The sequence below is a fragment of the Cajanus cajan genome, chromosome 9 (assembly GCF_000230855.2).
Source record: "Cajanus cajan strain Asha chromosome 9, NIPB_CcT2T_4, whole genome shotgun sequence".
NCBI classification, from domain to species: domain Eukaryota; kingdom Viridiplantae; phylum Streptophyta; class Magnoliopsida; order Fabales; family Fabaceae; genus Cajanus; species Cajanus cajan.
The window spans coordinates 22,275,331-22,291,144 of record NC_138525.1 but is presented as its reverse complement, the minus strand read 5'-3'; the positions used below and the strand labels follow the sequence as shown (position 1 = coordinate 22,291,144).

The 15,814-nt window shown below is 37.2% G+C and overlaps 1 pseudogene; it reads left to right on the top strand.

Moving 5' to 3' along the window:
- The first annotated feature begins 6,439 nt into the window (after positions 1 to 6,439).
- On the top strand, positions 6,440 to 8,444 carry LOC109788586 (uncharacterized; annotated as a pseudogene).
- Positions 8,445 to 15,814: the final 7,370 nt, after the last annotated feature.

The window sequence follows — 15,814 nt, the reverse complement described above, 5'->3', positions numbered from 1 at the left end:
AGATTATTTCACGAAATGGGTCGAGGCCGAGCCACTTGCCAGTATCACAGCAGCCAATGTTCAAAAGTTTTTGTGGAAAAACATCATCACTCGCTTTGGCATTCCATATGCACTTGTTACCGACAATGGTTTACAGTTCACCGATCAAAAACTTAATCGGTTCATTCAGGATCTCGGTATCAAGCACAGGTTTACCTCGGTCGAACACCCGCAAGCCAATGGACAAGCCGAAGCTGCAAACAAAGTCATCCTTGGAGAATTAAAGAAAAGGTTGGGAGATGCTAAAGGAGCTTGGGCAGAAGAGTTATTAGAAGTCTTATGGGCTTACCGGTGTACACCTCAGTCCACGACTAAAGAAACACCCTTTCGGCTAACGTATGGCCGAATGCCCCTACCTGTACACTAACCGGTTGAACCATCATACAGGGGGCGAGGCAAAGAGATATCCCTTCGGGAGCGGCCTATTCGTGGTCCGAAGTATACTCAATATACTCCCCTTAATGCCAATCGCGCGGCGGTCCTTGAACAGGCTTTGGCATCTGAAGTATTGACAATCCCGAAGAGGGCTTCTACTCCGCCACGGGCAGATACTAGCAAATCTTGTCGGTATCATCGAAATCGTGGACACTCAACAGATGAATGTGCAGCCCTTAAAGATAAGATTGAAGACTTGATTAAGCAAGGAAAACTGCATAACTTTGTGGACCGGACCGGTTCGTCTCAGAATCGTTCATATCAACCCAGGTATCAGGATCGGCACAGGCAAGACCGTTCTGATAAAACCTCTGATAGAGGTCGGCGTGAGAGAAGCCGGTCACGTGAAAGAAAAGATGATTCGGCACCTTCGCATAGGAGGGTTATCAATACTATTGCTGGTGGCTTTGCAGGTGGAGGCACAACATCTTCGGCCCAAAAGAGACATCTCCGAGCTATCCGATCGGTCAACACTGTTCATAGACAGTCGTCTCGGCGATTGCCAGCAATAACCTTCACAGATGCCGACTTCAAAGGTATTGACCCAGAGCAAGACGATCCGATGGTCATCAGTGTAGAAATTCACAACTGCATTGTCAAGAAAACACTGATTGATCAAGGCAGCTCGGCAGACATCATATATTGGAACACATTCAAACAGTTAGGCATTTCTGAAAAAGAATTGCTTCCCTATGACGATCCGTTGGTCGGTTTTGCAGGAGAGAGGGTCAATACCAAGGGTTACATTAAACTCTTCACACGCTTTTGTTTCGACGAAAAGGAGAGCAGGGAAATCCAGGTAAAATACATTGTCGTGGATGCAAGTACCTCATATAACATCCTCCTAGGTAGACCGTCTTTGAACACATTGGGAGCTATCGTTTCAACACCACATTTGGCGATGAAGTTTCCATCTGACCAAGGAAAAGTAATCACAATTCATGCTGATCAAAAGGCGGCGAGAGAATGTTATTATGCTAGTTTGCGAGTTGTGCCATTGGAAGAAAGAAAAACCAAGTCGAACAGAATCCATGCTGTGAATGCTTCGGCAACTGTAGAGGAGGCCGTATGGGATCTAGATCCTAGAATGAGTAATGAAGAAAGGGTGGAGCCGATTGAGTCAAAAGTGCAGTTCCAGATAGGTTCATACCCTGAACAGGTTACGTACATCGGCGCAGAAATCCCCGAAGATGATCGCTCGTCCCTATGTCAGGTTATAAAGGAAAATAAAGATCTATTTGCATGGACACCTTCTGACATGCCGGGTGTAGATCCAAAGATCATGTGCCACAAGTTATCGGTCTGCGCCGAAGCAAAACCAATCGCACAACGTAAAAGGAAAATGGGGACTGAAAGAAAACTCGCAGTTGAAACGGAGGTTGCCAAGTTGATTGAAGCTGGATTCATCCGGGAGGTCCATTACACCACTTGGCTAGCAAATGTGGTGATGGTGAAGAAGTCGAACGGAAAGTGGAGAATGTGCACTGATTACACAAGTCTCAACAAGGCATGCCCCAAGGATGCCTATCATAGCACGGATATTGGAGAACGTATGGCACGGATGCCATGATACCGGTTGAGGTAGGCGAACCATCTTTTCGGAGGCAACATTTTCAGGAAAACACCAATGATATTGCTCTTCGAGCTGAAGTTGACATGGTCGATGAAGTACGTGTCCGCGCCGCAATCATAGCAGAGGCTTGCAAACAGAGGATGGCTCGTAGGTTCAATTCCAACCTTATCAAGAGAAGTTTCAAAGAGGGCGACTTGGTGTGGAGAGTACAAGGACCGGCAAGACGCAATTCCAAGGAAGGCAAGTTGGCTGCCAATTGGGATGGCCCCTTTCGGATCCGACATAATTTGGAAAACGGGGCATACAAACTAGAAGAACTCTCAGGCAAGGTCATTCCCCGAACGTGGAACGCTTCTCATTTGAAGATATACTATAGCTAGTATACATTGTAAAAAACTTGTATGAGCAAAAGGTGTACTCTTTTCCTTGATCGGTCTTTTCTCCCCTTATAAAAAAGTGAAAAGGGGTTTTGGCCGACAAGGTTTTTAACGAGGCACCCAATAATGAAATTACTTCAGTTCTTACAATCTATTGTGTCAATTTATCAATTCTTCACAACTACGACCCCGCAACAGGCTTCCCTCCCGAGTTGTTCAACTCGGCCAAGGACGTGCCTTAAAAAATCTCGCAACAGGCTTCCCTCCCGAGTTGTTCAACTCGGCTAAGGATGTGCCTTAAAAAATCTCGCAACAGGCTTCCCTCCCGAGTTGTTCAACTCGGCCAAGGACGTGCCTTAAAAAATCTCGCAACAGGCTTCCCTCCCGAGTTGTTCAAACTCGGCTAAGGATGTGCCTTAAAAAATCTCGCAACAGGCTTCCCTCCCGAGTTGTTCAACTCGGCTAAGGATGTGCCTTAAAAAATCTCGCAACAGGCTTCCCTCCCGAGTTGTTCAACTCGGCCAAGGACGTGCCTTAAAAAATCTCGCAACAGGCTTCCCTCCCGAGTTGTTCAACTCGGCCAAGGATGTGCCTTAAAATTTCGGTTCCGTTGTTAAAATATGTCGACAAAGAGCAAGCAATTCCGAATGAACCCGTTCGGTATTGCTCAAAAAGCAAGCAATTCCGAATGAACCCGTTCGGTATTGCTCAAAAAGCAAGCAATTCCGAACGAACACGTTCGGTTTTGCTCAAAAAGCAAGCAATTCCGAACGAACCCGTTCGGTTTTGCTCAAAAAGCAAGCAATTCCGAACGAACCCGTTCGGTTTTGCTCAAAGAGCAAGCAATTCCGAACGAACCCGTTCGGTATTGCTCAAAGAGCAAGCAATTCCGAACGAACCCGTTCGGTATTGCTCAAAGAGCAAGCAATTCCGAACGAACCCGTTCGGTATTGCTCAAAGAGCAAGCAATTCCGAACGAACCCGTTCGGTTTTGCTCAAAGAGCAAGCAATTCCGAACGAACCCGTTCGGTTTTGCTCAAAGAGCAAGCAATTCCGAATGAACCCGTTCGGTATTGCTCAAAGAGCAAGCAATTCCGAACGAACCCGTTCGGTTTTGCTCAAAGAGCAAGCAATTCCGAACGAACCCGTTCGGAATTGCTCAAAGAGCAAGCAATTCCGAACGAACCCATTCGGTTTTGCTCAAAGAGCAAGCAATTCCGAACGAACACGTTCGGTATTGCTCAAAGAGCAAGCAATTCCGAACGAACCCGTTCGGTTTTGCTCAAAAAGTAAGCAATTCCGAACAAACCCTTTCGGTATTGCTCAAAAAGTAAGCAATTCCGATGGAATCCACCCGCTCTTTAAAGATAAACAAATAAGTTCACAAGTGTTATCGTAATTTGCGCAAGTTAAGATTGGCTAATGGTACAGCCTATCGGTATCCTAAAAATATCTATCGGCTCGGTAAGATTAAACATCCAGCCAGTTCATTCCAAGATGACACATTTTCAAATCTGAAAATAAACCTTCATTTAAAAAGAAACACAAGTGGAGGCTCTATCGGCCCCCTTGCTACAAAGTTATAGTCCTAATACTACTCATCGGGGTTGCTCGTCGGATCATCCTGAGCTGGGGCCTCCTTTTCCCCCTCGGGACGGGGATTGGCAACCTCTTCATCCTCCTCATCAGATGAAGTATGAACATCTGTGGCTTGGGGGGCATCCAACGGCTCCTCGTCATCCGGATTCACCCCTTCGGGCATATCAGCAAACGACATGAGAGACCCTTGATAAAAATCTTGAGTCATGTCGAACTCAAAATCCTCCGGAAATTGGCCGAAGTGTTTGGCCTGCCGAATGGCGTGCTTAAACCCAGCCTCATGTTGAGCAACAATCTTCTCTTTTGCTTGCTCTTTAAGATTGTCATAAGCAGCTTGAGCTTCCTCCATTCGGCGACGCTCCTCGTTAGCTGCTTTCTGGAGGTCCAGACGCAAAGTATCGACCTCTCGCCGAGAAGCATCCAGTTCAGCTGCCAGTTCCCGGTTTTTAGCTAATACTTGTTCATTAGCCGCCAATGCCTCGGCCGCGATCTTCTCGGCCTCCCCCACACTTCGCTTCAAATGCTCCACCTCGCCGACAGGCTCCATGGCAAGATGGTGCGCTAAAGCCAACGAGCGAGATTGTACCTCGCAGAAAAGCCTCCACTTGGTCTTCGTGTCCAGAGTGGCCAAAAACTCCTGCCCAAAGGGAGACACCATATCAGGCCGAATCACCATCTCAGCCGGAGTGTCATCACTCAGAAAAGCCCGAGACATCAAAGGTGGCGGCACCACAATCACGGTTCGGTTCGGCGAAGCTATAGGCGTAGATTTGGCCTTTTTAGCCTGCTCTCGACGTTCCTCGACGTTCTTCCTCTTTGTATTCTCACGACCCGAATCTTTCCCTTTCTTTTCTTTCTTTTTTTTGCGTTCAGGGGGAGGAGGCAATCGGTCATCATTGGCCGATCGAGGGGAGCCTGCGACGGTAGAAGTCCCCACCCCTCCGGATTGCCTAACTTGCTTCACCAGAGCGGCAAGCAAACTACGAATATCCAGCTCGTTAGCACCACTGGTAACCATGATTCCTGCAAAAAGGATTATGTAAAATATCAATAGGAATTAAGTTTACAGGTTAATTCGGACAAATAATATACCTATCAAGTCATTCCACCAACGGGGGGATTCAACCACGTTGATCAAAGACCTAGTTGGCAAACGCCGGGGTAGACGAAGCAATAACTTAAGATCTGTTCGCTCTTCGGTTGTCAGCATTTTCTTCGGAACGACGTCATAAGGCCGAGGGGTACGCGTCCAGTACAATGGAAATAAAGGCTTTTCGTCCTTATCAAAGAAAAACCGTCTCCCATTCGGCCTGATGGTTACTCGGAAAAATCCGGCCTTGAAATTTTTGTATGAAGAAGTGAAGCTATCCAATAATAAGCGATCACTCACTCGGCTCAGAGAGTGCCACTTCGCTAATATGGTAGGCCGAGACGAATAGAAATACAGAAAAAGAATTGGAGAAAGCTTAATACCGACACACTTACACAAGTGTTTGAAACCTTGTAACTGTGCCCAACTGTTCGGATGCAACTGCGTCGGTGCAACATTCAATATCCTTAATACTCCCATGGTAAACTCATCAAACGGCAGTTTCACTTTAAGATCCCGAAGAAGGCAGTCATACATGTAAAATGACTCCATTCTAGCACCGCTTTGATCAAGGCAAACCAGGTCGGGGTTTGGGGACGCATTGTTCCGACATGGTCGAACGCCAATCGGGTATGGGTTCTCAGTAGCATCAAAGTTCAAACAGTTGGTGTAGTCCAATAGTCTCGTAATCATATCTGTATCTCGGTATCGGGAGTAGTAGGAAGTAACCTCCCCGTTTACCCATTCGTATCCAGGTATTTCGGAGGGACCGTATCGCTGGCGATTCGATACTCGCTTTGGTTTTTTCTCAATCTCTTCACTCCCACTGGTAGATGCCTCTCCCGAAGCAGAACCACTCCGATTTGGCCTTTCGGCATTCACAGGAGACGACGATGCTTTAGAACTCGAATCACTCGAATCACTGGACGAGGACCCCTCGGATGACGACGACCGAGAGCTGCTTGCCGAAGAGGATGAAGAAGTAGTAGCCATGGCTACAAAAAACTTACCAATTTTCTCGGAATAACACAATCGTTTGTTGGATCGGCTTAGGAAATCTTTAGCTATCACAATTCGGCGGAGAGCAACGCGTGTGACTGGCCCTACCACACCACCTATTTATAAGCTCAAAAAGGCGGGAAAATTTGAAGTTTTAAATTATATGTAACCGTTAGATCCTTCAGATCCAACGGTTACAGTAGTGCACCCGTTCACATTCCTCCAACACTTGTCTTTTGTTACCCTCAAAGGAAGCCTCACCTTCCATTAAGGCTGGGGGGCAGTGTACAGGTAGGGGCATTCGGCCATATCTCTATCGGCCAACGAATGGCAGAGTCAGGTGGCCGATCGCCAATCGGTCACCTGAATAAGTCCATCACTCGATAGTTAATCTATGCTTAAGGGATAATTACTTAATTAAGGTGTATTACCTAATATGGTATACGGCCCATAAGGTCCAAGGCCCATAAATGTCAGTATAAATAGCTCAGGTCAAAAGGTAACGTCACTGTTCATTAATTACTCTCGATATTGGTGCTTGTCCTGACTTGAGCGTTGGAGTGCCTTTTTGCAGGTACCAACCCCTCATTTGCGTTGGATCGGAGAACTCGTTCGGCCTTCAGAATACGAGAAGACTTGGTGTACCCTTAAGACAGGTACAGTAAGTATTAATTTTATTTGTACTAACGAAGAGAGACGCTTTATGTCTCTAAATATTTTTAAAATAAAATAAATAAAAATATAGTAGTGTGAGTGATTATTTAGAGTTGATCAGTAGTAATTATTAAAATTATTTATTTATTTTTCTTAATAATTGAATGTATAATGGCCTATAAATTATGGACACGAAAAAAAATTACAGAAAGAAATGTTTTCTTAGTATGGATAGTAATTTATATATTTAAATATAGTATATATTATTTTAAATTTTAGATATATATAAAAAATATTTAATTGTGTACTGTACACATTAAAATACTAGTTATAAATAAATTTTTCTTAAAAATATGAATATTCTAGCAATAATTATATTTGATAAAATAATTTCAAAATTTATAAAATATGAACAATATAGATGATTAGTCAAGTTCTCAAAAGAATATTAGTTATCAACAATAATTTGTTTTTTTTTTGTTTATGGACATGACACATATAATATCTCATAATTGACAATTAAAGACTAATATATGTTTACACTAGGTCAACTCTTATTATCTTATAACATATCTTACAATAAATAATATAATTTACTATAACATTTTGTTTATTATTTTACAAATTTTAAATAAAATTTAATTAATTTATTAAATTAATATTTATTTATTGTAGCACTTTTAAATCATTTTATAATTTTTAAAAATATTTAATTAATTTATTAAAATAATAATTATTGACAATAGTAGTTTTAAATTTTTTTTTAAGGTTCACTAATGCACCACTTGATTCAAAGGTGTACCAAAGAATTGTCCCAAACCAAGATACACAATAGAAACTTGTTTTTGTTCAAAAATTCTAACATGAAGTACCAAAGAATGTGGTACATGGATGAAACACTATTTTTAACCATTAAATTTAATATTATAATAATCAACGGTTCAGATTTGTTACCTGTAACTTGGAAAAAAATAATTTTTATATTTTGTAGATTAGTCCCTGTGTTTAGTACCCCACGTAGGAACTCACCCACGGGCCGCCACCCAAGGCGGCGCCCAGCACCACCGTCGCCACTGTCCGTGACCGTGACCCTGACAAAACTTGCGACAGAGAAAGAGATAGAGAACGAAGGCGAGACAAGGACGACCGTGACTGCGACCGTGATCGTGATCGTGATCGTGATCGTGACCGTGACCGAGACCGTGACCGAGACCGAGACCGAGACCGAGCATGTAGCAAGAGATCCCGTTCGCATTCGCCTGATCGTAGCCGCTCTCGCCGCACACACTCTCCCTTGCCCATCGACTGCTCCCACCGCCGCCGCCACCATCAGACTCCCTCCCTCGACCCGCTGTGGAAGTGCCACTAGAGAGACTCCGTGGATGAGGAGCACAAGGAGACAAAGAAGGCAGTGTCAGACTTCGTGGACGGCATCGTGAAGGAGCAGCAGCAAAAGCAGAAGGAGAACAGAGGCGCATGAGAAGACGAGGGGAACGAGGACGAGGTGGAGATGATGAAGATGCTCGAGATTCCCACTGGATTTGATTCCACCAAGGAGAAACTGGTCGCTGGTGCTAACGTCAGCGGTGTTAGAGCCGTCACCAAGCGCCAACCTCGCCAATACATGAACTGCCGCGACAGAGTTAACCGTCCATTGCCTGCTAAGAGGAATCACTAGGGTTTTTTCAGCCGCAACCCACGGCAGCGCCTAGCACCACTATCGCCACCACCACCACTTCCACCACCCAGTTCCCACCCCGCCCTCGCATCGCCTCCCTCATCCACCGCCACCTTCCGTTCCTCCATAGGCATAAAACTATTTAATAGAAGGACTATTTTGCAATTATAAACAAGTTGGAAAACTTGTTATTGCAGGTAGGCATGGCAAGGGGGCGGGGCGGGGGCGAGTTTTACGTTTCCCGCCCCCATCCTTGCAAATTTAAACTGCCCCCGCCCCCGTCCCCGTACCTGCTGGGGGTAAAATTTGGGTACCCATCCCCGCCCCTAGCGGAGTTCGGGTTTCCCCGCTCCGCCCTCGCCCCTGCTCTTATTTTTTTTTCTTTTAAATAAATATGAACAAATTTTTAAAAAATAAAAGAAAAGTAAAATAATATAAATTGTTACATATAAATATTTCTAATTTTACTTTTTATATATATACAAATATTTTTTAATTATATTATTAAGCGGAGTGGGGGCGGGGGCGGGACTGGTATTAACATCCTCGTCCCTGCCCTCGATTTTATCAATTGGGGAAAACCTGAACCCGAATCTGAACCCGATAAACACAGGTTTTTCCCGTCTAAATCGGGGCAGGTTCAAGCAGGTACCCACAAGGACAAGTTAGATTGTCATGCCTAATTGCAGATCATTTTACTGCCTCATGGATGATGCATTGGTTCAATTGCTTCATGTTAGAAGCGCTCATTTTTGTTGAGTATATTTTAGTGACACAAATAAATAACTAACAAAGAATGATTTAGTGACACAACCTATGTGATTCCAAACACCCAAAAGAACTTGTGTCAAATTATTATCTTCATAATTTGTTTTTTGAGCAGCTGAAAATTTCATTCAATAACTGTAAGGACACAATATGTGAACCAAAGAAGCCATAAAAGGCTACCATAACGCACATCTGCAAAACAAAAACATGCATCATTGCAGCATAAACAAAATGAACTCTCCCTTTGTTAATCCATATTCTCCTTCATCTTTCCAAATGTGTAGAGCATTGCATTCCAAAATTCAATACTACTGCTATTTTTACCTCTAAAACACATGTTGAAGACTATTATTTTTTAAAACATTCCATCTAATCCCTGGTACTCCCAGTGCCATAGCTTTGTAAATTAATCTCAATATTTCTCCTAAGCACACTGTTGGGTTTAACATTCAATTTGTTAACGAATATTGAAAATCTTTTCTCCTCCCTCTCATCCACTTCCAAGAATGCAACTTGACTCCCTCACCACAAAAGAAATGTTATTTTCCTTGCAGATTTTCCTAAAAAATAATATTTGCAATTTTTCTTGCACTAAAAAATCTGTAGGAAGTTTTTGCAAACTTTTTATACGAAAAATAATTTGCAAAAATTTTTTACAAATTTTTTTTTGAAAAATAATTTACAAAACTTTTTTTTTACAAGTTTTATTGTAATTATAATGATTGTGAGATTTTTGTTGGAGTAAAATTTTTCAGAAAATATTGTAGTAATTTAATTTTGTTTCTTGCGAAAATAAATTCCTAAGTTGCATTGCCATCCAATTTGCTTATTTTTCCAATTTGTGAAGGTGTAACTTTCAAAATCTCCATTAGGAATTTGTTCTAATTTAGCAAGGGTATAAGTTTCACAATTTCAAATAATTATTCAATCAATTCACTCCACAATTTTGATTCGGTATTTATAAAAGGTTTTCCTCGATTTACTCTCATTGCTAAAATTTCTTAAGTTCTTGTAGGATTAGGTCTTCTTTCCACCACTGTTGTCTAACTCTTGTTGGATTAATCAAGCTAATTTTTATTTTTGATTAATTTCATTATACCTACTTTGATTTTTTGAGATTTTACTTTGATTTAGTTGTTAGCTTTTAACTTTTAAGTCAATTTTAATGTTTGAATCTTCGTTCGTGAAGCCTAATTTTTGTTTGTCTAATCAATATGCTTGTCATCGAGTTTAATGTCACAGGCTTCCATCCAACTTGCTTGGAATTCAATTTGGTTCCATTTTGTATATAACTAATTGTTTTAAATTAAATTTAGTTTGTGATTTGGTTCAATTGATATCTATTTTGTTTTGAAAACGACTTCTTATGTTGTGAAATATCAGGAGAAAGTTTTGAATTCGTGGTTCATGCAGCATTTCAAGCAATTCAATTTTTCTGTTGTTTTGAAAATGACTTATTCTTTCAATGAAGAATTTAATTTCAGTGAGGTCTTTGTTCACCAAATAATTCACGCCATTGAATTTGTTCTTGGTTCACTTCTAATACTCCATTTTGCAATATTTTAATTGTATTTGTTTCCATGACTACAATATTTCATAATTAAATAAAAATATTAATATTTAAATTTTTTAAAGTCAATAAATTATAAATTCAAATAATTGTTTTAGCAAATTTAATATATATATATATATATATATATATATATATATGCATTTTTTTTTTAAATTTGCAAGAAAATTACATGCAAAATTTCCTATACATTATAAAACCCCAAGAAACTTACATATGAAGCCCCATCATTTAAATGGACCTATACAAAAAAGTAACAATTAAATAAATGAGTGATTCACATATTATAAAACTATTAAAATAGATAAGTTATATAAAAAATTATCATATTATAGTTGCACAAAATGACAACCATAAACAAACCCAATAACATTAACACAAGGATTTGAAGATGATGTATGATCCTTAAGAGGGAAAAATGTCATGCTTATGTGTGTGTATAAAAGTACCAACACCCACTTCTATTGGAAAGCAATAACATTAGTCATGTCTGAATCGGTCATCCACTTATCAGATTACACCTATGACTTTAACTCAAACACTCTCTTCATAATCAAAAAGTTGTGCATATTCAACATGCCAGTCTTGAAGTTCTTAGATCAAATGAAGACGAACTAGACATCAACTTTGTTTGCCCATGTTGCAATAGCAGGATAACTATGTGTCTGCTTTGACATCATTTAATGTTTTGTTAGGCTTTGTTGATTTTTTGGTCATGTCACTAACCAAAGACTTTTTCTCACTGCTTAATTATGTTGTGGTTGTGATATTCGCACACCACTTTAAGTCTAAAGGGACACTCATATATATCTTCACTCCTTCAAATTAATATTCGTTTCATAACTTAAAGTAAATTTTAAAACTTATGAATTTCAATTTCCACAATTAGCATTGAATTAATTTACCTTCGTAGTTATGAATAAATCACTGCAATATATGGTGCACCAAAGGTGGAGGACATAGTATATTTAACTTTTTTAATAATATTTACCTACTTATATTTGTTAAAATGTTATTGTAGATTGAATTAATAAGTTATTTTGTAACATTTTTTTTAAATGTTACTATAGATATAATAAGAATTTTTATTTTCATATTATCCTTTCTAATTGTTTTCAAAACTAAAGTATTCCATTGAATAAAAGAATATTACATAAAAAATATATCTTTTTCAATCTCTAATTATTTCTCAAAATTAAGTCTCACATCAAATAAACAATGACACATCAAGAGTATATATAATCATAGAATGATACTTACACTACAACACAAATGGTATTTAGCAACATTTAAAAAATGTTACTTAATTATGTATAAATGTTGCTAATTTGTTTTAGCAACATATTATCAAATGTTGTATATAGGGATGACAAAGGGGTCCCATGGGAGTGGGTAATAGTAAACCCGCCCCCGCCCCGCTAAATGAAAATTGGCCCCATACCCACCCATATCCGTGCTGGTATCCATTAAGCGGGTATCCATGAATTTCTTGAATACTCATAGATATCCATGAATATCCATGAATATTTATAAATTTTTTAAGAAATTAAAAAAATTATATTACAAATAATTTTAAGTTTATATTTAATATCATTGAAATATTAAAAATAAAAATTTAATGTTAATTTTGAATTTGTATTTAACGTTAATTTTTTTGAAATAATAATAAAAATGTAATATAATCAATAACTTAAAATACATCAATCTGACAAGTAAGTTAAAGTCTCATCACAAAGTTACAATAATTTAATCTCATAATTCCAAACGAAAGTAAACAACTTAAAGTACATAAATCTTATTGGTCCAATCAAAGCTAGAAAATTAATCAATTACATCTTACATAATTCTATAACATGCTTAACACATGTTAGTAACTTCATCAACCTCACTTTTGTAAGAAAATAAGATGAGAGAGTGTAGTTTTAGGGCTATGTGGTATAAGGATAATTAAGATATTTAAGAAATAATATTAAACGGGTATCCGCGGGTATGGATATCATCATACCCGCCCCCGCCCCATTTATAAACGGGTAAAAAATTATCCGTTCCCATTATCCGCGGGTACCCAATTAGCCTAGCTTATCCATTTATTATCCGTAGCGAATTTTATCCGCAGGTACCCGCGGGTGCGGGTATTTTTGTCATCCCTAGTTGTATATAGTCCATGTTGCTAAAGACTTTTAATAACATTTTTGCATAATTAGTTAACATTTTTAAAATATTATCAAAGTAGTATTTTTGTAACATTTTAATGATGTTGCCAAGATTTTGTTAACTTTATAAAATAATAATTAATTTTAATTTAAATATTACTATCAATTATTATATTTTTATGTCTCCTAAACTTTTAGGAGTTCCTTAAATTTTTAGGGAATGACATTTTTAATTAGTCACCACTAATTATATATAGAATATCAAATTTCATTTATCTTAAATATAACTATATGAGTATATATACTCTTTATGAGTTATTAATCTATTCAATGTGAGACTTTAATTATGAGTTACAATTAGATATAAGAGAAATATACTTTTTTTTGACTCGATGTGAGACTTTGATTTTATAAGCAATTATAGTAACATTTTTCAAAATATATTGCAAAATAACTTATGTAAATTTTTTTTACTCGATATGGGACTTTGATTTTGAAAATAATTAAAAAGAATAATATTGAAATAAAAAATGTTATTCTATCTATAATGATATTTTTCAAAAAAAGTGTTACAAAATAACATATTTATTTAATATATAGTAACATTTTAACAAATGTAAACAAGAAAATGTTGCTAAAGGATTAAAATCTATAAAAATACTACTTTGGTAATATTTGATAAATGAACTTTGATATTTGATAAATATTTGATAGTATCTAATTAATTTTTTTTTAAATTTTAAAGGACTTACAGGAAATTAGAAGTCAATAAGTATTAAAATGTTATAAAAATACTACTTTGGTAATATTTGAAAAATGTTATCTAATTATATAAAAATATTATTAAAATTTTTTAACAACATAAATTATATATAACATTTGGTTTCAAAAATAAATTATCAATATTTATACATAATTAAGTAATATTTTTTAAATATTGTTGAAAACTTTTTTTTTTTTTTTTTTTAGTGAGGTGAGTGCTACACATCCAACCTCTTTATGTTATCCAACCTATCTACCTTCTCACTTTGTGATTGGTTCAACTAATTGGAATATTTATTTTTATCAATAAAATATATACTCCAGCTTAAATTGTTTAATAAACTAGTTGTCATGGAAGAGCGAAAAGTCACTAATGTGAATTGTGAAGCATGAATAATGGGATATAGATCCACGACATGAGTGGATGGATATTGGATAGTAAGAGGGGTACTTCTGTCTTTTTCACCTTGATTGGGGGTTGGAGGGGGGTTCAAAGAGTAAATCAGGGTCCCCAAAAAAGCTGTCCTAAAAAGTAAGCCCGTTTCCTTTAGTAGCCAATTTTTGGGTTGGATTGGATTGGTTGTGGATGGATGGGTTAAAACAAGTATGGGCTGCATTATGTTTTTGGACTGAAATTCTAATGTTTGATTTAGAAATTTAGAAGACACATTGTGCTTGAAGTAATGACTACCGAGTAAAGGGAGCACTTTTAAAGAGTATTTACTCAAATGAGACTAGTTTGAACTTATTTACCAAATAGGGGTGGTCAATGGTAAAAAAACACTAGTCAAATTAGTGCTTTCTGTGTCACATCATATTTTTTTATTTCTTTTTCTGTTCAAGTGACTCTCATGTGTTCACCACATGAAAGGTTAATTGCACCAAAATTTATATTTTTAGAACATGTTTGATCGGTGCAACCTTTTACATAGAGTTACTTGTAACTTTTTTTTTCTTGTCCTAAGTGGAAAGCTATAATAGTACTAGAGTTTTCCTATAGCGTGGAGTCCTCACTTCGTTGCTGAAAAACCATGTTCTAAGGTAGCGTTTTCTATGTTGCTTGCTTCTTAATTACTAGCCATTTTTATCCTTGTTCTTTTCTATTTATACACGGACTTTGTCTATTTTACCCCCAAAAAGATATTCTTCTTTGTTGTTACGTTCTCCCTGCCCCTTCCTATTTTTATTTTTTTTGTGTATTACAATAGGCAGATTATGACCAACAACTCTCAAGGTTGACTCAAGTTCGTAATGAACTCATTATTTGAGCTTGATATGATGATTTTGGCTCACACAAACATGCTATAATCTCATCAATTCGTAGTAGTTGTGGTTGAATCGGCAAGTTCGATTTTCAAAACAGTGATATGCATTAGTTATTTAATTTAGTAATAATTTATTTTGTTAATTAGTAATCTATTTTCAAAAAAAAAATAATTATTAGTATAAAATCATATGTTTAGTAAATATATTAATATTTATATATTATTATTTTGTTTATTTATTAAATATTAGGATCATAATCACAATAAGAAGATATAACTATAGTATATATACTCTTTCAATGAATTCTTTGGGATATGGATTTAGATTTAACTTTATGAAAATGATTTATAATATTAATCCCTCACTTAGAATTTAAAGTTTGAGCATAATTTAATTTTATAAAATCAATTTATAAGATGATATTTCTCCTCACTTATAATATGCTTTTACTTTCCCTGACTAGCTATGTCATTATATACGAGTGAATGTTAGATATTCCATAACGCTAAAATAAATGAAACTCAATAGGGAATATGTTTCGTTACAAGCTATTTACATTATATACAAACACATTAATAAGTGATTTAATATTAATAAAGTAATACTTCAAAATATGTTCTGGGAACGTCATTTTTATGACCTTACTACAAGAAAATTGTCATATAGTGACATACACCCTATAGTGACACTATACATGTCACTAAAAATTACTTCTACCCACACAATAATTACAATATATGTTGGTATATTATTAAAAAGTATGGGTATAGACTACAGTGACACACAAAATATGTTGTTAAATCTCATTCAAAATCAACACTAAACTTGTGTGTAACAATATGTTAAATAGA